This window comes from Typopeltis vanoorti, chromosome 10, assembly GCF_054136105.1.
Source record: "Typopeltis vanoorti isolate ZY-2024b chromosome 10, IOZ_Tvanoo_1.0, whole genome shotgun sequence".
Classification (NCBI taxonomy): domain Eukaryota; kingdom Metazoa; phylum Arthropoda; class Arachnida; order Uropygi; family Thelyphonidae; genus Typopeltis; species Typopeltis vanoorti.
Genome location: NC_143558.1, coordinates 56,371,844 through 56,398,037, shown reverse-complemented (window position 1 = coordinate 56,398,037; position 26,194 = coordinate 56,371,844). Strand labels below are relative to the sequence as shown.

At 38.1% G+C, this 26,194-nt stretch overlaps 1 protein-coding gene across 1 annotated transcript in view; it reads right to left on the bottom strand.

Moving 5' to 3' along the window:
- The window catches only part of LOC150102432 (protein yippee-like 5), a 59,553-nt gene extending 33,905 nt beyond the window's left edge, over positions 1-25,648 (bottom strand). The window contains exon 1 of the mRNA XM_090398652.1: positions 25,414-25,648. The gene's annotated coding sequence lies outside the window, so the exon portion shown is untranslated. The remainder of the gene's footprint in view (positions 1-25,413) is intronic.
- Positions 25,649-26,194: the final 546 nt, after the last annotated feature.

The window sequence follows — 26,194 nt, the reverse complement described above, 5'->3', positions numbered from 1 at the left end:
GCACATTTTTATGTTGGAACATGGTGTTAGTAATAACCAGTCCATGTCCTGAGCAGAAATCCAACAGATATTTGCCATTATTATTAGCTTTGGTCTTTTCTCCAAATTTTCCCAAAATATTTTTGTATGTCTGACAATCATTTCCTACTCTGCTATTCAGAGATCCCCCAACAAGGACCAACTTTTCCTTTTTCATTGGGTCAGTTGCTTTTTCTAAAGCATCAAAAAATTCCTCCATTTCTATCTTAGTAGAACCTTCTGTGGGATCATAGGCACAAATAAGTCTCATTGTCCAGTTCCCCATTCTCATATTTGCCCACATCACTCTACTTGAGACTGTCTGCCATTCAAGAAGATTAGCCTCGTATTTTGCGTTGAATACTATGGCTACTACTTCTTTTCCTTGATTGTCATTACCTGAATATAACATTTTGTATTTATTGCTTAGAAAGATCTCACCAGTTTTTGTCTTTTTTGTTTCAGTCACCCCTATTATGTCGATCTGGTACTTATCTAATTCCTCAGCTAGCTCCATTTCTTTGCCATTCAGGCTTCTTATGTTGATAGTCCCGATTTTTAACTCTGGTGATGCTGAGTTGGGGTTTGTTTTCAGATTTGTATCAGTAGCTGACTTTTCGCTGTTGGCCTTGGTTCCCTGGCGAAAACAACGGGGGCCTTGTTTAACCGGGCGACGCCCCAGCCGGCATGAAATTTTGTCATGTTGTACCATCACTTTTTATTTTGGTTTTAACCAATAAGGAAACAATTTGGTCAGCTAAATCCCAAATTGCCAGCCCATCCTCGTTCGTTCAGTATCCAAGTAGATACCCAACAGGGTGCACCACGAGAAGGTGAGGATTGGACATTAGGTCAGAAGCCCTGGTCGATTCTCCGCATTCCTTTAAAGGCTATGTAAAGGTCTCCTCTCAGTTATACAGCTTTGACCCTTAAGCACCCGTGTTTTATTTTCTATCAAAAGTTTGGTTTCTTGTTGGACAGAGGGTGTACATATGAATTACAGAGAAAACACTTTATGTTTACTTGTCAATAATGCTGGTGGTAAGTGAGGTTCATAATGAGATAGCAAATAATCTTGTCTTTTTTTTTTTTTTTTTGAAGACTGAAACAGCTAAAAATCATGTTTCTTGAATTCAACAAATTCCTGATTAAATTTTTCTCGATTTCTTCCAGAATGCAATTTAGTAATGTTTTCACGGTTATATCATGCATCATGGAGATATCCAATATTTCTTTCTTTCAAAAAGGTACAGATGTAAAACAACTATTCAACAGATGGCTGCCTCATAATATGCTAGACTGAACGTAATGGTAATGTTTCAGGAGGCTTTAAGATTAGCTGGTGCTAATCTTAAATCGTACTGCCTCTTTTCCAGGCAGGCATGACTGGAGTGAATCCAAGTAGGCAGTTTTGGATGATTGGGGTGGGGACTGCTTCTTAGGTCACATTTGCTTGGTTTGAGCTTTATTAACACAGTCATCCACAGCTATAATGCTGTCAAATCCAAGGTTAAAATAACAAGTAAGAAATGTAAAAAAAAAATTTCCTAAGGTACACGTAATAATGAATAAACTGGTGTGTGTGTGCACATACATACACAGAATGATTTAAAAATCCTGGATAAATCTGATGATTGACATAAAATCTGCCTGAGTGTATAAAGCTTGGTTTGTAAAAGTATCAGAATAATGACTGCATTAAATATTAGTGAAATAGGAAAAATCATTATAATAGATAAAAATATGATAAATCATTAAAGTACTTCTTTTTTTTTTTTTTTAAATCCAAACCTTTCCATGGAATGGATTCAAAGATGTATGATGTAGGCCAAGAGATCTGTGAATCTAGATTGGCAAATCCTGGTTCACTAATTAGATGACAGTTCTCCAAGTGTTCAAGGTGATTGTTGATAACCTTCTTCATTACTCTGGACAAAACTGAGGTAGGACATAGGTCAATAGCTTGATAGTGGACATTTATATTTTTTGGGGGAACAAACTGTATATAGGCTTTCTTCCATGTGTAAGATAGATGCCAGCTGAGTACAGTTTAGTGAATAGATGCCCACCCATAGATGGAATCCCACCCATTGTGCTCACCTCATGAACACAATGGGTGGGATTCCATCAGGATCAGCTGCCTTTGTGGTATCCAAGATTCTCCTGATTCTTTCTGGAGAAAGGTCACAGGAGGCTTGAGATGCAATGTTATAGACAAAGGAAGTAATTTTCCATGTGCATCTATGGAAGAGCTGAAAAGAGAAGAATGAAGTCTGGATGTCAGCCTTGTCTTTAGGTGATGATACAATGCTACTGTTATGATGAGACAGAGGAGAGTGCACAGATGGACAAAAGTTGCACCCAACAGATTTGATGAGGGACCAGAAGGCACAACTACCAATGGCACAAGCAGAGTTTTCTACAATTAATTTTGTTGAATTTAGACTGCCCTTTTTATGATGATAAATGTGCTCTGCAATACCCTGCCTCAATGTTATTATGTGCATTACTCCAGTGTTCTGGTCATTTGGATCTCCCATAATGATAGAAGATAGTAACTGCAAAATGAGATCAAGGTAATCCTGGGATATATCTGCACAGGTGGTAAATGGATGCAACATACTCTGATAAAGGATCCTACTGAAAAGCAGATGACAACTATCCAGGTAGTACAGAGAGGAACTACCAGTATGGGATATGACTATCTACAGGGGACAAAATCCTGAATGGGACTGTTCATGGAGAAACTAGTGGGCTTTTCCCTGCCAAGCAGGCAAAAGCTCACTGACCAAACCTACTTCCACTTCTTTTGAATTTGGACAGTCCTATTTTACTTTTACCCATTGAAAAGCAAGTCTATTGACTTCTCAGTTATCCTCCAATTATGTAAATTATATATCCTACATCATCAGTAAGACAACTGAAGATGTCCTCCTACTTATTCCAAGATGCAACATACTGTCCTGAAGACAGTACTCTGTTGTTTGGAAGATTTCTGCTCAGTAGCACCTTTATATTCTTTTATATTTCACTGGTATCTATCCTGTAGCTTTATAATTCACAGAAGTGAATATTCAACTCATTCTCAAGGGCAACAAATATCAAATTCCTGATATGTACCTTCAAAAGGTATACAAGATACTAAGACAGTAATACATGATTAAGATTACATTACTACTAATCTTTTAATAGCAATTTTAATCCAAATTAGTTTGTCACTATCAGATCATATATTTCAGTCTTTTAGGGCCCTCTGATTGCATCAATTCACCTAGCTCTTGGCCTTCCTCTGGTCTTTTTCCTGTCATCATGACATCAAACACTTGTTTAGCTAACCTAACCTTTCCCCATTCTGTTTAAGCAACCTTACCACTTTAGATTAGCTCTGTTCACACATTCCTAAATACTATCATTAAGTTCCTTCATAATATTAATCTTCATTTTTAATGAGTCAGCCATTAATGCCACCTGTCCACTCCCAAAATTTTCTCAGACCTCTCATATCTCTATCACTGTTCAACTATTACTAACCCAATTCTCAGATTCATAAGTTAAAATTAGTCTAAATACTGTCTTGAATACTGCAAGCTTAGCATTTCTCTCTTACTCCCTATAAATTTATTCCATTGGATCCCACCAGATCATTTAGGTATTAAGGCTTTAAATCAGCACCTAAGCCTTGAGTACTACTGGTTTAAGTTCATAATTACATTTAGCAATGAATACAGCACAGAGAAATAATCAAACACAGGTTCAAGATAAGCTACTGTGGTCTTAAATGCCAATAATATTATCAGAAAACAAATATATTGCTCAGACTGTCACACTTATAAAACTGCTAGGTTATTACCCTGCTAATTCCCAAGGGAAAAATGCCTCATCTAGACCGGTTGAATCAGTTACAAAACTCCGATATTTTAGCCCCCCCCCCAATATATGGTTTGCTTAAAATTCATAAATTCAATAACCCTGTCTACCCTATAGTAGATGCTACTAACTTCTCCACTTTTAAACTAGTCAATTAGTTAAATCTTTGATCCCCTTTACTGATCATACTCTTATATAAAAAAAATTTCATCCACTTCAAGTTGTTAATCCAAAATTTAGTTTTAAGTAACACTGATATCATAGCGAGTTTTGATATCACTTCTTATTCATTAATATCCCCTTTCTGACACTAGCTTTATATAAGAATCTCTCTCTCTCTCTCTCCCCCTGACATCACTGATCTCTTTAATTCTGCTATCCACACCGATTACTTCACTTGGCAGAACACTGTATATTATTATTCTATTATTATTCATGACACCTCCAAGAAGTCTGAAGACTCATCGCGGGAGAACACCCACTGTACGACTCTCTGTCTCCACCACTACACCGAACCTCTACTACCAATCATCTACATCAACGGCATCTACTACCCACCACCACCACGAGTATTTTTTGTCTGTAAATTGCATGTGTTCTGAAGGGCCAATTTGTCTTATTTTCCAGATTCCAGGTGAAAAAACTGTATGAGATCAGCTAACTCACCTTCAATTGAAAAAGCACATATAAAGATGCATAAATATTGTAATAACACATACAAATCCCGTCACAATGAGAATCAAACTTAGGCCTTTTACTAATCGAAAGGCACCACATACCGTCGTTCTTCCAATTGCGCTACAAAGGCACTTAAAAAGATAGAGGGTAGAGCATAGGCTTCCCTCTCTTTCATTCTCTAGTCAATTTCTAGATGGAACATTTTGAAAAACATGCTTTCGACACTGCCATTTTTACTAAATAGCTTAAGGAAATTACAACGTATACATTAAAATAAATTTTAATACACTTCCAATATTTCGGCAACATCACGTTGCCATTTTCACAGGAACTTAAAAAACAAGATACGTGCATGCGAGCACAACAAACAGTAAATGAGGACAAAGCAGGAAGCTATTATTTCTCCTTAAAGTCCTGATGGTGCCCTCTAGCAGGCAATGTTGGTATTCTTGGGCGATTGGGCTGAAGGTCTTCTGATGTAAGTTTCCCAAATTTAGGTCAGTCTCATGCAACCAAATTTGTTGAGGTTTGGATTGTTTCTTAGGGCTGAGGCTGATTCCACGAAGAGCCTTTCGTATTTGAATTTACTACGGTATATTATCGTGGCTTTCTTCCACTGATTTCTATGGCAGGTATCCAGCGCATGGTCTGCATGACCAGAGTGGCTGTATTGGTGAAACCGGATGTAGTCCTTTTGTTCTGAAATTCTGATATTAGCTGTCCTGCCTGTTTGGCCAAAGTAGGACAGCTTACAGCTGCAAGGGACCTGGTATACACTAGATAGGTCTACTAAAGACCAACCTCCACCCCCAGACCTTTTGTCCTCATTTACTGTTTGTTGTGCTTGCGTGCACGTGTCTTGTTTTTTTTTTAAGTTCCTGTGAAAATGGCAACGTGATGTTGCCGAAATATTGGAAGTGTATTAAAATTTATTTTAATATATATATACTAGTATACGTTGTAATTTCCTTAAGCTATTTAGTAAAAATGCATAACCAATGTCTAAACCTTTCCACGAGAATTTGACACTGCCAATCTCAAATCTACCTGGCTAAGATACATTGATGATGTGTTCTCCATTTGGTCACATGGCTCAGACATTACTCTTTCCTCCTCCACCTCAGTCAGAATGAGTTCACTGTAGAAAAAGTAAAAAAGAAAACAATAGTCTGCTTTTTCTGGAAACCAATCGTATATCTTCTCAATGGCATTCTTTCCTTCTCAGTTTACAGAAAACTTACCTATAGATATACATAAATTTTCCCCATCCTCACCCCACCTAACAATATGATATTATTAAAAACCTTTATCAACAGAACCCCGAACCTCTGTTCAAATCAGGCTTCCCTCGCAGCTAAAGTCACCTTTATTTGCCATACCGTACTGTACAATGGCTACAGTGTCAAAAAGATTAACAAAGTAATTGTTATTCCCATCACTTCACATTCCTCTCAACATACAGATTATAGTAATGCTATTACTATTCCCTATATCTGAGGCACCAGAGAAAAAAGAGCCAGAATCTTAAAGAAATACAACCTCTACATTACTTTCAAGGCTCATTTGAAACTGGTAGCCCTACCCACTCTCTTAAATATGCCCCCCCCCCCCTCTGTTCCTAGTGTTTACAAGGTTCCTTATTCTTCCTCGTTCTCCAGAACTTGTCATTATCAACAAACTGAGAGATCTCCTCCTTAGAGAACACAACAAATACACCCACTGCCCAAAATTATGGTCAGTCAGGTCTAGCTGATCATGCCTTGAATATCCAACACAGAACTTATTCTTCACTACAGCAAGCACAATCTTAAAATACTATTTTTAGAATCAGCAGCAGATTCAAAATAAAATAAAAAAAAAAACCTAATCTAAAGAAATATGATTGTGTTAAATTTCCCAGGATTTGGGAAACTAATTATTAGACCTGCACAATAGCCAAGGCTAGCCAGCAGCACCTATATAGAGAACCCATCATAGGACTTTAGTCTTCTAGTATAGCTTCTTCCATTTACTTCTTCCTCTTCCACTTTTTTGCATTTTTGTATGTGTTATTACAATATTTATGTATCTCAGATGTCCCTGTGACAGAGAAAAAAATACTGGAATGAATAAAGCTGTGTTAATTTTTTCTCTGTGCTGTATTCACTCCAGCATACACAATTATGAGGCTCCACCATGAGCCTGCGTAGCTCAGTCAGTATAGACCAGTGATGGCGAACCTATGACACGCATGTCAGCACTGACACACTTGAGGATTTCAGGTGACACATCTTGGATGTTAAAAATATTGGTATTCTGATGAAAAAAACTGTGATAAATCATGTAAGATTGCTCTCAGTTAAGGCGAAGGTAGGTTTCAGTTCATTGAAATAATTTTATTTTATAGTTAGCCTATTTCTATTTTATTTTGTAGTTAGAGCTAAAGCTCTTCTAGCAATTTTCTCTTCTACATACTCTTGTGAAACTCTATTTCTGCCTTAAATAATATCACATCAAAAGGGAGAAATAGATTGAGCAATGATATGAGCACTGCCTGTGTAGCATTAAAATGTACACACTATAGCCCTTCTATAAAGGGACTTTCTTCCAGTACTCAGCAACAGAAAAGTCATTAAATGTAATGTAAGTTTGTAATTTCACTTTATTAAATTAATTGTATAATATGAATTCATAGATTTTATATCAATGTCCTATTAAATAAATAGCAAGTTGCACATCAACAACGTCAATGTTTAAAAAAAAAAAAAAGATGTTTGACACACCTGGATAAAAAGGTTCACCATCACTGGTATAGACTGAAGCCCTTTGGTTGGAAAGACCTGGGTTCGATTCCTGTCAGTGACGTGAGGAACCATTATCTGGTCTCTTTCGACCAAAGGTGAGTTAGCCAGTCTCATACAGAGGTAGGGGATTTTTTCACCTGGAAACTCAGGTTTTTCGTTCTCCAGAACAGGCAAACTAGCCCTGTGAACACATATGGATTACAGTCACGAATATGTCCCAGTCATATGCCAGTCCTGAGCCCAGATAAAATTGGGAGTTGGGGAAAAATTTTAAAGCAATGGTGAACTACCCTGTAAAAAACCTCACCAGGAATACTTTGTGGGCAATGCCTACAAAGTCAGTTACAGTCAGAAACGACTGAAAGGGAAAATCAGTATCATAGGTTCTCCATTGAAAATGCAGTTAATGTCTTCCCATGTTCATGCCTATTTTCATAGTTTGATTTTTTTTAAATCTAATTTTCATACTTTTTATTTTTACGTTGTTCCCACCAATGAAAGGGTATTTGCAAACCTATAGTACATTTTGTGCCATGGGTGAGCTATGGATTTTTAATTTATCAATTTTATATTTTTTTTGTATTTTTAATTTCTTTTTTACATACTTGTAATCCAGAAACCCTGCTCTAGAGACCAAACATGAAACTTTATCAAGCCACTTCAGACTTCCAATAAATGGGGCAGTGGTCTCACATCAGACAATGAAATACATTACACCTAAAGATAGTCACAAACATTCATGCCCATGGCAGGATACAAACTCACAGCCTGCTGGTTGGAGAGCAGATATGATAACCATTTGGTCAACTATGTCGACAAATTTGTTGCAAGTCTTCAGGATTGTTTAACTAAACAATCCTGAACACTTGCAATGGATTTGTTTAGGAGTATAACATCATTTGCATAATATAAAGAGCTACGTCGATATCTCAAATTTCAATATCAGGTTTAATGCCACTTTCATTCATAATGTGATTCATATAGATGATGAATAAGAATAGAGAGTGTGCATCCTTTCCTTACCTTACATCTGATTTCACTTCAAACTATCAGCTGTACTTCCTTCAATTCTAACAGCTGACTTGCAATTTAAATATAGATTATGTATTGCACCATATATTCCATTTACCCCACATAATTATATGTTATGATATGTTATATTGGGAGTAGAGTGACTGATGCAGAAGATATAATGGAGTTGTTTAATGATTACTTTATTGGGGTGTTGTATTTCCAGAATAAAATACAATGGGAGTTTTACTACCAGGGAGATAGGGATAGTTTTACGGTTTAGAAGTGCATGTGCATGAGGAGAGTATTTCAAATACTAAGTACTCTTGATGTCAATAAGCCAATGGGATGGGATGGAATTTCCCCACATTTTAAGAGATGGTGTTAAGAAACAGACAGCTCCATTGACTTGGCTTTTCAATGTCTGACTACAGGAAAGAAAGGTGCCCAAAGGGTGGAAGGATCATAAGACAGTATCATTGCATTTCTTCAGTGCTTGGGTATTTCTTGGGATACTAAAAGGATGTCAATACACAATTATATAGCCTCTTGCAGTTAAGTCATCCCTACTTTCCTGTAGTATAGCCTGTTTCCACAAACGGCAAACTTGGTGAGCAGTGCCTCAACAAAAATACATCTTCCTTAGTTGGAGGAAATCCTGTCTAGACCTCTAGACTACTAACCTTTGGAATTTGGAGTGGAATAAAGGCTTTCATCCTTTATTCCACTCCAAATTCCCAATAATTTTAAGTCTTTGCTCTTAAAAAAAATTGTGTCAAGGCAGTAAAAGAAAAAACCTCTGTATACCATGAATTGCTTAAGACCAGAAGTCACTGCTCACTCTGTGGCTTGCAACAGTTGTAAAAGAATCATCATTAAATCCAAATCAAACTTTGAAAAGGCCAAATGATAGAAATTCACTTGTCCAAATGGCTATCACTCCTTCTGATCCCATGTCAAGGCCACTGGATGCAACTTTTGCCCACTCAGGTTTCAACACCACTTTAACATCCAGATCGTACTGTAGTCGCCTCACCTAAAAACAAGGCTTTCTTGCATCACTCTTCTCTTCCAATTCCTGCATTGATGACCTGGGCAAAGTTTCCTCCACTCAACCAAGAATGGCTCGCTCCATATGAGCCAGTCTTCTGCCAAAAAGAAATCTGATGAATCCTTAACCTGAACACAAACAAGGCATTTGTTCCTGATGGCATCCCACCAATTGTGTTAAACTGCCCCAGAACTAACATTTATCCTATATTATTATTATTCGTGACACCTCCAAGGAGTCCGAAGACTTATCGTGGGAGGACACCTACTGTACAACCCTCCTTCTCCACTACTACATAGAAATTCTACTACCAATCACCTACATCAACGCCATCTACTGCCCACAACCACCATCACCACAGCTAGTATTTTTTGTCTGTAAATTGCATGTATTCTGAAGGGCCGATTTGACTGTATGCGGGATGAAAACCCGAGTTTCCGGGAGAAAAACCCTGCTACCTCTGTACGAGATCAGCTAACTCACCTTCAATTGAAAAAGTCCATATAAAGATTCCTCCCATCATGACAAGAATCGAACCTAGGTACCATCATTCTTCCAATTGCATTACGGAGGCGCTTCTCCATATTGCCTTTTCAATTTATCCTATTCAGCTAGAATCGACCCTACAACATGGAAACAGGTCCACATCCAGCCCATCCCAAAGAAGGTGATAAAAGTCAACCAACAAAATACCATCCAAATGCTCTCACTTCTGTTCTCTCTAAAATTATGAAGGTCATCAACAATCAAATCTTTAACTACCTAGAGACCTACCAACTAATCAGTGACCAGTAGTACAGATTCTGCAACTCGCAACCTATAAATGATCTTGCTTTCACCACCCACCTCTGGATTCAAGCTATGGAAAAATTTGGAGAAACTCACATGGTTGCCCTTGGCATTTCAAAGGCATTTGATTCCAGTTTGCCACAGGAGCCTAATTAACAAACTGCCATCCTATGGTCTGCATTTTACACTCTGCAACTGGATTGCTAACTTTCTCACTGGTTACTCACTACGTGTCATGACGGACTGCTTCCTCTTTTCAGATTTCCCCACCAATGCAGGAGTACCCCAGGGTTCTGTTCTTTCATCCACTTTCTTCCTATGTACATAAATGATCTGCTCTCACAGACTTCCAATCTTATCCATAGCTATGCCAATGACAGTACATTCAATTCCTCATTTTCATTTGACAAACCTCATAGTGCTGAAGTATTTAGAATCCTCAAGATCCCCACAATCAATGAGCTGAACTCTGATATCCTGGCTATATCCTAGTGGGGCAAGAACAACCTTGTAAACTTCGATGCCACCAAAACTTAGTTCTGTCTGATCTCTCACAAGAAAGAGCTTGTATCCCTCCCTCCTTACTTTCTCTAATACTGAGATATCCAAACGCTATCAGATTTCTCTTCTTGGACTGACCTGCACCCCTGATCTTTCCTGGTACAATCACAATCAACACTACTATAGCTTCTGCAGCGACCAAAAACTTAATGTACTTTTTCACACAAGACACTACACGCCTTCACAGTTGCTAACTCTATACAAATCTCAAATCCACCCAACCATGGAATATTGCTCTCATCTTTGGGGTGGTGCACCAAAATCTTCTCTAAGATTGCTTGATTCTATCCAGAAGAGGGCAATCCAACTAATTATGATTCCCCCCCCTCTCTCACACACACACACTTCAATCCCTCACTCACAGATGTTCAGTTTCTGCCTTGTGCCTCTTCTACAGCTACTCATTGTCAATGCTCTGCTGAACTGGCCACTATTATTCCTCTGCTCCCATCCCATCATCAGAATAAGAGCCACTGCTAACCAACATCCTTTCACATTCTATCTTGAAACTCACCAAAACAACTTCACTGCCTCCTTTTTCATTCATGAGCATGACTCAGTAAGGAAAACAAAAGGTTTGGTGTAAGGTTTTAAAATCTGATAAGCAAAGATGGGTTGCAAAGTATATACTTGGTGAAGAAACTTTAAAGGAGATAGAGGAGATGAGAGATCTGAAATTCAGGATTACATTGCACGAGCTGTGAAGATGTCACATTGAATAATGGCAATGATGCAGATGACAATGATATGCAGAAATAAACAGTTATGATGCCATTGTATAAGGCCTTGATCATGCTTCATATGGATTATTGTGCATAGATTTGGTCACTGGGTTTTCATTAGAAAGGGTTCAGAGAAGATTCACAAAAGTGGTCAATGGTCTTTGGAATGTGGAGTATGAGGGCAGATTGAAAGAATGTAACCTGCAAAGCCTCACGAATAGGAGGGGGAGGGAGATAAGATTGAGACATAAGGTAGTTAGGGGTAGGAATGAGTGAAGTTAGGTGGCCAGGATCAGGCAAAACTCAAGTCAATGACATGCCAATGTATCACTCTGGAAGTTGTGAAAACAACCATCAAAACGGAGTTGGAATAATAATAAACAAAGAGATCAATAAGTCACTGTTGAGCTTCATCCCTTACTCAGATAGGATGATGTTATTAAAACTGAAAGGACAACCACTAGATGTTAATCTTATACAAGTCTATGCCCCTACTGCTGACAAGAGTGATACCGAGATTGAAGAATTTTATGATCAATTAAAAGAACTAATGAAAAATACAAAAAAGCATGATATTAACATAGTCATGGGTGATTTCAATGCTAAAGTTGGGAAAGGTAGAAGTGGAGATGTAGTTGGCGAACATGGACTGGGCACAAGAAATGAGAGAGGTGACCGTCTTTTTCAATTCTGCCAGGAAGAGGAGCTAATAATCACAAACACATGGTTTAAGCTACCACCTCGAAGATTGTATACTTGGCGATCACCACAGGATAATAATGGGAATATAGTCAGAAACCAAATTGATTACTTACTAATTAATCAACAATTTCAAGTTCTATAAAGAGTACAAAAACCTATCCTAGTGCAGATATTGCTTCTGATCATAACCTACTGGTGGCAGAGTTACAACTTAGACTGAAAGCTATGCTTAAGAAACATCAACAAAAAAGGTTTGATTTGGAAAAATTAAAAAACACAGAGATAAGAAGCAAATTGAGTCAAGATCTGAATCAAGTGCTAGCACTTATCAAGAATGATGACATCATGAGGGTTGATGAATCGTGGGACAAATTGAAATCTGTCTTCATAGAGAAATGTACCAATACCTTATGTCCTAATAGAGCAGTAAAAAAGAAAGATTGTATGACTGATGAAATTCTTTCTCTCATGGATCAACGCAGATCATATAAAAATCATAATCCAACAAAATATACAGAGGTTCAGAAAATTATTAAACACAAGATCAAAAAAGCAAAAGAAATCTGGATGAATGAAAAATGTAAAGAAATAGAAATTCTACAGGAAAAACATGACAATTTTAATCTACACAAAAAGATGAAAGAGACCTCAGATATATATAAGAAAAAACAATTCTGTATCCTTCGAAACAAAAAGGGAGAAATTATATCCAAAAAGGATGACAAAATACAAGAATGGGTGAAATATATAGAACTCTTTACTGATGACAGACAGAACCCAGAAAATACTTATGAACATATGGAAGGTCCATGCATTCTAAAATCAGAGGTAGAATGTGCATTGAACTCAGCTAAAAATGGTAAAGCCCTAGGACCAGATAGAATACCGGCAGAAATAGTAAAGTTATTAGAAGGTGACAACATTAACATATTAGTAAAGCTATTTAATAAGATATACGATACAGGCATAATCCCTCAAGACTGGTTACAGTCGACCTTCATCATGCTACCTAAAAAAGTAAATGCGAAAACTTGTAATGACCATAGAATGATCAGCCTAATGAGTCACGTCCTCAAAATGTTTCTGAAAATAATTCAAAAAAGAATATACAGAAAATGTGAAGACACCATCAGTGATACCCAATTCGGCTTTAGAAACGGCTTGGGAACAAGAGAGGCTCTTTTCTGTTCTCAGATCTTATTTCAAAAATGTATTAACCAAAACAAGGTAATATTCATTTGCTTCATTGACTTCGAGAAAGCATTTGACAAAGTCCAACATGCTAAAATGATTGTACTATTAAAAAGAATTGGATTAGATGGTAAAGACATCAGGATCATTGAAAACTTATATTGGAACCAAAAGGCATCTGTTCAAGTTGATGACATTATTACAGACTCCATTAACATCAAACGAGGAGTAAGGCAAGGATGTGTGCTGTCACCTCTTCTTTTTAACATCTACTCAGAAGCCATATTTCAAAAAGTCTTGGAAGGAAGAAAGGAAGGGATTAGTGTAAATGGTGAAATCATCAGTAACATCCGATATGCCGATGATACAGCTCTTCTGGCTGACAATATTCAGGATCTTCAAAATCTTTTGGAGCTAATAAATGCAGAGAGTGAAAAAATGGGATTAAAAATAAATATCACCAAAACTAAATTCATGGTCATAAGTAAGAAACCAATTCTTAATTTAGCACTTTCTTTAAATAGGAAACAAATAGAAAGAGTGGCAAAGTTTAAATATCTCGGATGCTGGTTAAATGAAGATTGCAATCCAGAAATGGAAATAAAAGTTAGAATTGAAATGGCAAGAAAAAATTTCTCTTGATGAAATCAACACTGTGTAACCACAGTTTAAACTTAGAGCACGCATGGTTAAATGCTATGTATGGTCTGTACTGCTGTACAGTGCAGAAACTTGGACCTTGAAGACAACATCAATAAAAAGACTTGAAGCCTTTGAGATGTGGTTACACAGATGAATGTTAAAAATCTCATGGACAGCAAAAACGTCCAATCAGGAAGTACTGAAACAAATGGGGAAATCACGTGAACTTTTAGATACCATAAAAAGAAAGAAAACTGCATATCTTGGTCACCTACTTCGTAATGAAAAATATAAGATACTTCAATTGATTATAAAAGGGAAGATAAATGGAAGAAGAGGACAAGGAAAACGAAGAAAATCTTGGCTGGCAGATATCAGACAGTGGACTGGTATGAACTCTGAGAGACTGCTCAGAATAGCTGAGAACCGCTCAAAATTTGCCAAGGTGGTCGCTGACCTCCGATAGGAGATAGCACTCAAAGAAGAAAGAAGAATTATTATATGACACCTCCAGGGAGTCCAAAGACTCAATGAGGGAGGGCACCTATCTACAACTCTGTTTCCACCACTCAATCCATCAACTACTACGACCCGCAACTACCATCATCATCTACACCAACGCAATCCCGCCCACGACCACCACTAGTTTTCTTTTATTTTTTTTTAATTTTTAATTTTTTATTTTTAATAACAGACAATCACAAACATCCATGCCCATGGCAAGATTTGACCCTTTTCGGCTGAGGAGTGGATAAACCAACTGCTTGGCCAACCAGGCCAGGTATAATAATTATAACAACAACAATAATAATTCCATCTACTTCTTTTCTTTGGAACAGTCTCCCACATTCTGCTTTCCCGAAAGATTCTTCCTTTCTTCTATTCCTCTTGCCCCATTCAGCACTAATGTGCTTGTGGCCTTTCATGAATGGATCAGATAAGATTTTGGAGAAATTAGCGAGAGATTATATACAGCACTGGACAGTGGAGGAGAAGGTTCTGTGAGAATCAACAATTGTCTTTTATAATGAAGGGGATACAAATCCTTTGATGTTTATCTGCCAGTAAGCAAAACTCTAAAGAACTATGAATTTCATACCGAAAAACTATCAGCAAATCCAAGTGTAAGTAACCACTTGGTAGTACAACACCAAGGCAACTCGTATCAAAGGTGGAGCAAGCTCCCTCACTATCCTTGATATTTTCTCATAATGTAAAAACACAGCCCCTAGGGGATGTAATACTGTAATCACATTATGAGGAGAGGTCACTACCCAGACCGGTTTCAACCTTTTTTGAGGTCTCATCAGTGAGTAGGTAGACCTGGAAGTTAACAAGGTAGGACACAGGACATATATGGTGCAGAGGGTGAAGCTTGATGCTTTTCATATTCCCTGTTGTCTCTTTCGGGAGCAGTGATGGGAGAGATTTGCGAGCTATTTTAGCTCGCCCTGAGTGGGGAGAAGTGGTTATTCGTCATTGGGTGTTAGGATGGCTTTCGGTCATTTATGTTTCCAGTGGACATTACCGTCATAGTTTCTGGCTTGTTGTATTAGTTGGTTTGGATGCATAGATGTTTTCAAAAAGAATTTTTCTACAAGGGAGCATAGTGGAGAGATGTAGGGGATATTTATGTCCCGGTGGAGCTGGGCGTTCCTGATGAACTACGGGGCGTCCAGTATTATTCGCAGGCACTCGTTCTGTAGTCTTTGTAGCTTAAGGATGTTTGTCTTGGAGGTATGGCTCCAGGCTGGGGAGGCGTATATAACTGTGAGACGGATCACTGTCTTGTACAGTAGAATTTTGTTTCTTGAGGTTAGTTTGCTGTGTCTGTTGATCAAGGGGTATAGCTGGGTGATAACTTTTGAAGCTTTGGTGCATGTGCTCTTGATGTGGCTGTTGAAGCATAATTGCTTATCGAGAATTATTCCGAGGTATTTTGCTTCAGTTTTCCAGGGAATTTTAGAGTTGAACAGAGTGATGTCTCCCTTGGGGGATGCTCGTCTTCTTGTGATAAGTATCGTTTTGCTTTTCTGGGGATTTAATTGTAGTCGCCAGTCTTTAAACCCTTTTTCTAGATTCAGGATGGTGTCTTGTAGTTTTTTGGTAACAAGATATGGTTGACGAGATCTGGCTAGAATAGCCGTGTCATCTGCATAAAGGGCGATGGTGGATGCGAGAGGATTTTGAGGGATGTCTGCCATATAGATGTTGAACAGGATCGGGGTGGGGGGGGGGGGTAGCAGTGATCCTTGAGGAACTCCAGCAAGGATTTTCCGTTGGGCTGAGACTGTTTCATTGATTTTGACTTGCATCCTCCTGTTGGAGAGGTATGATTTGATCAGGTGCATCATGTTTAGTGGAAGGTTAGCGATGATAAGTTTGTAGAGGAGGCCTTGGTGCCAGATCTTATCGAAGGCCTTTGAGATGTCTAGGAAGACGGCTCCAGTGTGTTGATTCCAATTAAATCCTGTGGTGATGTATTCTACCAGTCTATGGATCTGTTGGGTGGTGCTGTGATTTTGACAGAAGCCAAATTGTTCTTGTGGAATGATATTTAGTTGGTTGACATGATCTTGGAGTCTGATGAGGATGATTTTCTCAGCTATTTTCCCTAAATTGGATAGCAGGCTGATGGGACGATAATTTTCAGGTAGGTGTGGGTCTTTGCCTGGTTTGTGAATTGGGATGATGTCAGCTATTTTCCATGACTGGGGGAAGTGCTGCCATTTGAGGATGGAGTTTATGATGTTTGCCAGATGTGCTATGGCTTTGCGTGGTAGTGCCTTGATGACTTGGTTAGTGATGCAGTCATGACCTGGGGCTTTTTTGATCTTGAGATGGTTGAAGCCGATTATTTCAGTAGGTGAGGTAGGTATTATAGGGCTTGGATTGACATCGGGACGATTTACTGTGAACCTGACTTTACGATGGATCTTGTATACATGGCTGATGTTTAGGTTCTCATATGCAGGACTGCATTGTTTCTCTAGGTTTCTTGCTATGGCTTCGGCTTTGTCAGCATCTGTGCATGCAAGGTGCTGTTCTGCTTGCAGAGGGTGGGGGTTGTGCTTGTTGCTGAGGTTGTTTAGGAATTTCCATATGGAATGATCTGCTGTGGAGATGAAGGTGAGCTTGTTGTCCCATTGTTGGTTCCTGTGGTTCTAGAGAGCTTCTCGGACAGATCTGTTTAATCTGTTGAGGGCTGTTTTGTCCTGGGGAGCACGAGTGTTGTGATATCTTTTTCTTTGTCTGTTTTTTTCCCTTATTAAGTCCATGATTTCTTCCGGGAGACGATTTTGTTTGTGGGTAATCGTGGATACTGTGGCTGCTGTTATGGGCTTTATTGATTTGATTGGTGAGGTTCTTTATTGCCGTGTCTATTTCTTCCTTGGCTTTTATATGGGGAACCGGACCAAAGTGTTCTGATGGCACTTTCCTAAGTTTCTCCCAGACAATGGAGGTTTGGGGGGGGGACTGGTCTTTGTTCCCTAAGTGAAGTAGGTTGGGTTGTGGTCTGATGATAATTCGTTCAGTGCTTGAATGCTGTGCTGGTATTTGATGTTGTGTAGGATGGCGATGTCTAGGATGTCGGCTGTGCCAGTTGGGCTGTGGTGGGTTGGTTCAGTGGGTCCTTTTACGACAGTGTTGTTTAATTCTGTGTAGCTGAAGAGGATACGGCCATTTTTATTTGTGGTTCTGCTGTTCCAGGAGGGATGTTTGGAGTTTAAGTCCCCAGCGACGATGATGGATTCATTTGTGCCTAGTACAGCATCCAAGTCAGAAAATAGCAGGGTCTTAGCAAGGGAGTTGTAGGCGGTGTAGATTTTAAGTCTTTCAGTTGAGCTTGTGTGGACTTCGACACTGGCGAGTTCTAGGTTGGAGGTTGGGGTGAGTATTCCATTGTGCCTGATGCAGTTCCTGATAAATATGGCTGTACCACCACCTCTGTAGTCCAGTCGGTCATTTCTATATAGTGTAGCCTCTCAGTTTTGGATTGTCTGCAGGTCTTAGATGAGTTTCATTAATTAGGATTATGTCAGGGTTGTAACTGTGAGAGAATTCTTGAAGTCCCACTGTTTTGTTTTTTAGGCCATTGGCGTTCCAAGCAGCGATCTGTAGCGAGTCTGAGAGTAATCTAGTTTTATTCATTAACAAGCATTGATTATATGGTTTGAGTTTCTTTTAGAAATCTTTTTGTGGAGTTTGGTGAAGGGTTTGACTTACTGAAGTCTTGAAGCATGTTTGTCAATGAGGCTGTGATGACTGTTGTCATGTTTTGAAGAATTTGGTCATGCTGGATATCTTTGGATGAGCGGGCTACTTCGGCGTATGTCCTGCTTCGACGGTGGTTTTCCAGACTGTTGGTATCTTCCATTTGTGAGAGCTGGTATTTTGTTGTCTTTTGTTGGGTGTCAGTCAACTGCGCAGCTGTCAACTCTGGTGCCTGTGGGCAGGGTTGAGAGATCTGCTTCCTTTTGTTGTCTGTTATATTCTTAGAGTAGTGACTGCAGTCTCTGTAGTTTGCCGGGTGGGGGCCCCCGCAGTTCGCACATTTGGCTGGCGAGGTCCTGGGTTTTGAGCAGGTTGCTGTGGGGGTGGTTTTGCCCACATTTGAGGCATTTGTAGTCTGCTCTGCAGAGTTTCTGTGCATGTCTGTACTTCTGACATCTGTAGCACTGGCCCGACGAGGCTCTTTTCTTCAGTGGTTCTGTTGTGATTTTCCGACCACAGATCATTGTTATGTTGTATATGTTCTTGTGGGTTTTGGGTATCTCAACGAGTACTAGGAGCATTGGACTCTTGTCAGCCCGTAGCATTCTGCTAACCTTGACAGGTGGGAGATCATGGAGGCAGAGGGCTTCAGTAATTTCATCTGTGCAGATGTTTTCTGTTACTCCCCTGAGTACAACTTTTAGGTTTTTTTCCGACTTCAGTGAGTAAGCATGATATTTGATGTGTGACTCATCCATGGTTTTTGTGAGGGGCATGTAGTCGCCTACTGTGGCAGGCTGGATTTTAACTCTGTTGTCTATGTTTTTTGCCCATGAATAGGCAATTTGGTGGTTTTGCATAATAGGCCTAAGGGCTGTCCAACATTCTTTTTCCCGTAGAAGAACAATTGGAGGAACTTTTTCGTTGTTGGGTGTGGGGAGGTCAGTGTTGGGGTTATCTTCTTCCATCCCCTCGTTTATCTGAGTCTCTGCTGTTTTATGTTTTTTCCGAGCATGGGTTTCTGTATCATGTTTTGGAGTGGGAGCAGAGCTTATCAGGTTTGTCTTCCCTTCTTCCCCTGGTGTTGAGTTGTCCTCTTCTGTGGAGTAGTCTGTCGCTGAATATAGGTTTAGAAACCCTGGCCACACTACCTCAAATTTCTTCAGTTTTTTGAGGAGGTCGAGCACCAGCATCTTATCCAACGATTGGATAAAGTCATCGGGACTTAAATTGTTCATGTTTAAAATATTCAAATATATGCTTACCTGAGCTGGATCTCAAGGACTTCCGTATATCATATAAGCACAAAATACATCACACAAAAGGACTATCGTGAGACTGCAATCAATACTCAAAATACACTCGAATCAAGATAACAAGGTTTAAGTGAAAAGAACTTACATACCTTCACTATACGAATGCCATAAAAGTGTGCCTGTATATTATAAGATAGAATAAAAGCCAAAAGGCTATTTTTCTGGCAACCTTAATAATAATGAAGGGGGATACAAATCCTTTGATGTTTATCTGCCAGTAAGCAAAACTCTAAGAACTAGGACTAAGATCTATGAGTTTCATACCGCAAGACTATTGGCAAATCCAAGTGTAAGTAACCACTTGGTAGTACAACACCAAGGCAACTCGTATCAAAGGTGGTGCAAGCTCCCTCACTATCCCTCCCTCGCTTATTGGCAGATAAACATCAAAGGATTGGCATCCCCCTCATTATTATTAAGGTTGCCAGAAAAATAGCCTTTTGGCTTTTATTCTATGTTATAATATACACGCACACCTTTATGGCATTTGTATAGTGAAGGCATGCAAGTTCTTTTCACTTAAACGTTGTTATCTTTCAGGTCTACCTACTCACTGATGAGACCTCAAAAAAGGTTGAAACCGGTCTGGGTAGTGACCTCTCCTCATAATGTGATTACAGCATTACATCCCCTAGGGGCTGTGTTTTTACATTATGAGAAAATATCAAGGATAGTGAGGGAGCTTGCTCCACCTTTGATATGAGTTGCCTTGGTGTTGTACTACCAAGTGGTTACTTACACTTGGATTTGCTGATAGTTTTTCGGTATGAAACTCGTAGATCTTAGTCCTAGTTCTTAGAGTTTCGCTTACTAGCAGATAAACATCAAAGGATTTGTATCCCCTTCATTATTATTAAGGTTGCCATAAAAATTGCCTTTTGGCGTTTATTCAATTGTCTTTTATAATAAAATAACAATGTCGAAGGCAAATAATGCTTTTTTTTTTTTTACAAAAGCATTTGACAGGGTGCCACATAAGCTGATATTTAAGTTATAGTATATGGATGTAGATATCAAATTAATGAACTGGATTGGAGAGTGGCTGTCTGAGAGATATCAGAGAACTGTGTACAAGAGAGTGGAATCAAGGAAGCAGGTTACAACTGGGGGTTCCATAGGGTGTAGTTCAGGGATCATATTGTTTAATCTTGATATCAATGACTCTGGCAATGAATTTCAGGGGGATATTCAGTTGTTTGCAGATGATATGAAGCTAGGAATTTCATCTCATCTTCCTTTTCTCTCTTTTACCTTGCGGTGTCAAGGGTTTATAAATCATCGGACTTCAAACCATTCACAGGATAAGGTGGTCAGCTCTACGCCCTGGTGCATCCTATGTCCGTAGTGTTGAGTTCTCAAGGCCAGTTTGTCTGCTTTGTGGGATGAAAAACTCCAGGATAAAGTGGGGAAAAACCCTACTGTCCATGCCCAAGACTGGCTAACTTGACTATTGCTGAGGAAAATCCTTCAGCTCCTTAAGTCACCGACGGGAATCGAATCTAGGACACTCCTTCCCCAGGCATATGGTTGGGAAGCACACAGCCACTAGGCTAACCATGCAGACATGAAGTTAGGAATGGTTGCTAGTAATAGTTCCAATGTGGTAGCCCTTCAGGAGATTTGAATAAGTCGAACAGATAGGCAAATGGGGATATCACAGTAATGCAACTACATGCAAGGTCTTGAAGTTTGAGATTCACTTATGGGAGGCCACATACTCTATTGGCAAAACTGTACTAGAGGAAGTGGAGAAGGCAACATACCTCAGGATAATAATTGATAGAAACTTAAAGTTCAGGGGAAACATATCACCAAGGTGGTGAAGGTAACTCAGAGGATTGCTGTAATAATGAAAAGCCCACTGACCAGCAGAGATAGAAGAGTGGTGAGTTCCTTGTACAAAGACCTGATTTATACAATATATATATAAGCCCTGATCATCATTTACTACTGATCATCCTAGCTTTGCATCATCAGCAAGCAACTGAATATTTTCCATCAAATTATTTTGTATATAATTGATGCACAAATTAAACAGCAAAGGACCACCAAGTACTGAGCCCTGTGGCACACCACTAGTCACCTGCCTTCTCAACGCAACTCCTCAATTAACCATCCTGTCAAATGCCTTAGTCGAGTCAGCAGTATTACTGAGTAGCCATTTCCCTTATCCACCTCTACCGTCACTATTATAAAAAGTAACAAATTACTAAGGCAAGACCTACCTTCACAAAACTATGTTGCCCCTTAAGTATCATATTTCTGTATCCCATTCGTGTGCCATATCCTATCCAAAAAGATGATATTTCTATCTACCCACTCGTCAATCTGTTTTTTTTTCCTAATTACTCCTATACCTTAATCACCACTCCTAAAATACTGATAAGCATATAATTTGCTACTTCTGTCTTGAAGCCTCCTTTATGCAATGGGACTATTTTATCCTCTTTTCACTCCACTGACACCTTCCCAGTACTGAGGCTTAAATGGAAACAACCTGGTCAGAGGAATTGATAATTTCCTTGCACATTCTCGTAATATCTGGGCTGATATGCCATCTAATCCCATGGCCATGTTCACATTGAGTTTCTGCAATATTCTAAGCGCTTCCATTTCTTCAACCTCTATTCCGCCATCAATGTCACATCTGGCATTGCACTATCACTACCTAGATGGTATATCTTTGCAAAATGATCCCAAAACTTTTTAAATGTTATTCTTCCATAGTCATTCTCTCCATTTACTTGCCACATTGTGAGAGAACTCTTTAGGATTTTTTTTTAATGCAGAAGTCATTTATTTTCCATATACAAATATGTAAAATGGTGTGTAATAAAAATAGTAAAATGTGGTGTATCACCACCTTCCCACATCTGACAGAAGGATATGATATTATATATATTCTGTATGACACATTCTTGTAATCAGAATTTATATGCTGTTACCAGTTCTTCTACTGTCCCCCTGAAAGAAGCTCATGACATACTGAGTAAAATATATGAGTAATAAATTATATTTAATTTTCTGTTACATGTGTGAATTCATTATTTAAAAATTATACTATACCATATTCTGGATCAAAAACAGTTGTGGTATGTTTCTGTCTGCTCATGAAATATGTTATACTTGACAAATTATATTCTTCTTTCAATCCTTTAACCAAGTGTAAGCCAAGTGTCAGGCTTACTAATAACCCATCTCTTACCAACTCACTCCCCGAACTTTCGCACAGATAATTGGTCTCTGCACTGTGTATTCTACAAATATTTCCATGAAAAATTTTCATCTGAAATAGCATCAATAATTCCCTCACTTCGTACTAAGCTCATTGGAACACATGTAGCTGCTGCTCAACATCCCTTCACAGTGCACCTTGAAACCCACAGAACAAGTTTCCCTCCTTTTACTTTAAGTATAAAAAACTTTAGAACCAAGCAGAAAAAACTCACCACAAATAAAAGTTGCAATTATGCTAATACCACTTTACAAATTCTCCAAGGCCACCCTATCTCACTAATATTTTCATAATAAAATCATCATTTACCCACAACAGGAATTAAGTTATATGAAACTTAACAAGACAAGACGTTGTCATAATATAAATTTAGTTTCAAACTTGACACTAGAGTTCATTTGGCAGTATATCCTTAGAATAATGACAAATTTGCAATAATAGTATACAATAGCTACTGCTCTCTGATAAATACCTGAAAAATCAAATATTAATATAATAAAAATAAAATCAAAGTAATATTAAAAAAATATTCAATAATTAAAACATTAACAGCAATATTTGTGCTAAGGTGGCTGACAAGCAAACTAACCTCAAATTTGAAGTTACATCAAAGATTATTAATTAATAAAGATTAATAGAGTTGAAAATTATTAAATATTTAAATTATATAATACACTTCTGCATGTGAATAATGCCCTTTGTCATATCACAGTTCATACATAGGTTTAATTTTTCTCACTGAAAATTAATCTTTTAGGTTATGCAATGCTATAAATTATTATCCTAAGTCTTCCATGAAGCTTTATGCATATAAAAACCAATGATATGGCAGTAATTAAGCCAAGCACTGTAGAACATCAGTGACTTATTACAACAACCATTAAGGCCTAAATTCCAACTGCTGTAATTATGATTCTACATTGAATATTAGTGAGCCATTACTTTTCAGTCATATGTCTTCAGTGAGACACAGGGTATACAAATTTGAAATCCAATTAATGAATCAACGAACCGAACCTAATCTGGAAAAACAATTGTTTGTCACTATCGAGGGAGACCCCACTAACCTTTATACACACAATACCTATCATACCTCTCTACTTAAACTCATTTACCATTTTCAAGCAAAAAATCTGGTCTGCACACTCTTGCATAACTTCCAGGAGTGACTCATAGTTCATTCTCTATTCATCATATTGAAAAATTCCCTTTGTATCAATCTTATATAACCCCTTTAATAATTTAAGTTTCTATCATGTTCCCTCTTTTCTGCTATCAACTAAACTTTGCAACCCACACGCGCCTTCAACCTATCCTCATGGAGAGCATTGCAGACACCTGTCACCAGCTTGGTCACTTCGAATCTTCACTACCTCCTAATCCCCAAGAAACTCAGGTGACCAAATCTGTGCACAGCAATCACATAATATCCCTGAACTATGTAAGAGCAGTTCTCTTACAATTCATTTTTAGTCCAATTATGCTAAAATGAATCGTAAATGAACCACAAAAGGGATTACTTTCTTCACTGATACCTGTATAGGCTGCGTTCATTTCAACAATTTTAATGATATGGAAAGTAGTGTTTCTTGTATTGCTTTTTTTAAATTTTTTTTTTTTTTAAATCTAATTTTTATGTAATCAAAAAACCTACTCTGGTAACTAAACATGGAACTTTTTTTAGAGCCACTTCATCTCATCTAAGGACAATTACAAATATCCATGTTCATAATGGAATTCGAATCCTCAGTCCACTGGTTGGAAAGTGGTATGTTAACCACTCCAGTCTGGCTTGACGGTCACTTGAGAATTCTGGCACAAAGACCAAAATGAAGGTAGGCTTTAAAGAAGAGGGATTAAAAAGCAATATGCCATGAATACATATTCCATCATATCATTCAACCAGTTATTTGTTGACTGTTCTTTAGCAACAGTGGGAAAAAATCGATAGATGTAAATGTAATAATGAAAACACCCCAATACTTGAGAAAGCAAGAAACTTATTGCAGTTGAGACGTGCCTATTTGGCTAACTATGTGTGGTAAATGTAAATTCCCTTAAAAAAATTCAACATCCCTGGTAAAAATGTCAGCACAGGTACTACTACTTCTGAAATTATTATTAAGAGAGACCTTCAGGGACTCATCGAGGGAGGCCGCAAACTACAAGTACTAGCTACCATACTTGTTCTTGAATTCATTCACACTGCTTGCACACAACATCCGATGGCAATCCATTCCAATCACGCACCACTCTGTCCTTTCAAATGCATTCAGCTTCATGTTTGTTCAGCATTAGCTCACTTTTCTGCCCATAAGACATTTTTAGCAAGTCATAAAAATATAATGAGTAAATAACATACGTATAAACAAGATATACCTTCTTTCTGCAGTTTAACTTTATTCATGAAATACGCACTCTGTTTCATAAAATAAATTAAAACTGAAGTATTGCCGAATCTGCAAAGAACATGTGAATTTAAAATGTTAAAGAATAATAATGGCAGTTTTATCTAATGAGAAAGCTCAGTTGTACAGTCAATTTAGAGGATCACTTCTAACGTTCCAACATTTCTATTTACGTTGCCACTTCACATTACATATGTTAGGAATTATAAAAGAAATAATCATACCTAGATTCAAAATCAGCTGTTCTTCGTCTTGATCTTAGCTTTCTATTAGGAAACTATTTAGCTTTCCAAAAACGACAGCAAAATTCCATAAGATCGTTGTTAACACTTTAACCTGTAACACGTTCTACAGCTGACGTCAACGGACAACAATTTTAAACCTCTCAAAACCTAAACCCACATTAGGCTTCGAAATTTTGTTGTTAAATTTTCCCGAAATCTATGAACCTATACCTTGCTTTGTAAGAATGTTTTGGTTCGACTCTAGAGACACCTACGGTAACCAGCTCCTGTACACGTGTACATATAGAACCATATATTTATTTAAAGGTCGAAATGTAGAGAAAAAAAAAGAGAAATTGATTGGAGTTGAAAATAATATAGGTATATAATCGACCGTGACATCCATTCTAGTCCATTAATAAAAATAATGATAATTATTATTATTATTTGTAATTAACGTACATAACCATTGGTCTCATAACCTTAATTGTTTCATATTGTTTCCTTTCTAATTCCAGTAACATTACAGTAACAAGTTGGCCGGCTGCGGCTTAAACACACCAAAATCATCCCAATAGTTATAGGTGCACTTGGTGAAATTTCAAAGAAGCTATCCAACTATTTACAGCAAATAAACATCAACGAAGTGACTCCATATGATGTATAAAAAACAGCATGATGTATTATTTTATTCACATAATTGATACACAGTCAAAACAAGATATCATTTAAACAACAATCTGACTGGTGATTCAGAACAATTCAGATTCCACCCAAGAAT